At 42.7% G+C, this 837-nt stretch overlaps 1 pseudogene; it reads left to right on the top strand.

Annotated features, from left to right (window-relative positions):
• On the top strand, positions 1–298 carry LOC116893209 (annotated as a pseudogene).
• The last annotated feature ends 539 nt before the right edge of the window (positions 299–837 follow it).

The following is an 837-nucleotide window of genomic DNA, read 5'->3' as shown; positions in this document are numbered from 1 at the left end:
ATGGCCAAGAACAAATATAAAGGACAGAAGTCCAGGTATATATTTCACCTCTCGAGCCAAAAATACCTCCAAGGCTAAAAGCAAGGCAAAATCCAGTTTACTACTAATCTTTAAGATAAACGTTATGAATGATGAAAAAGTCAACAGAATGAACAGAGCTTTCATAAATATACAGAAAGGATTCGTAAGCTTTTCAGAAAGCCTTTCTCTTAAATCTGAGCAGAAAGAGCTGTGCCATGAAAATGAACCAGCTAATGATGTCAAAGTGACAAGATTAATGCTCGGTTATAATACATGACATGTATCTTATTCCCCCCAAAGATCAATAAATTCAATGTTTCATATAAAAGTGACATCATGAAATTTGCAGATAAATGGATGGAACTAGAAAGGGTCCCCTCAGAGTTGGTAGAGAACACACCCAGACACCAAGTTCTCAGCAAAAAGCAGATGTATTCCCTGGAAAAACAATCGGGGGTTGGGGGTTGCCTCTGAATTAGGCAAAAGCAGACAGGAGGTGTTGTTGCAAGAACAGGTTTTTACAGAGGCAGAAGGAACACCCATTCAGAACCTGCCCCACATGTGGCCCATACATATACAGCCACCCAATTAGACAAGATGGATGGAGCAAAGAAGTGCAGGCCGACAGGAGCCGGATGTAGATCTCTCCTGAGAGACACAGCCAGAATACAGCAAATACAGAGGCTAATGCCAGCAGCAAACCACTGAACTGAGAACAGGACCCCCGTTGAAGGAATCAGAGAAAGAACTGGAAGAGCTTGAAGGGGCTCGAGACCCCATATGTACAACAGTGCTTCCAGAGACTAAGCCACTACC

Source organism: Rattus rattus, chromosome 2 (genome assembly GCF_011064425.1).
Source record: "Rattus rattus isolate New Zealand chromosome 2, Rrattus_CSIRO_v1, whole genome shotgun sequence".
NCBI classification, from domain to species: Eukaryota; Metazoa; Chordata; class Mammalia; order Rodentia; family Muridae; genus Rattus; species Rattus rattus.
Note: the sequence above shows the minus strand (reverse complement) of the source record. Positions and strands in the feature narration are given on the sequence as shown.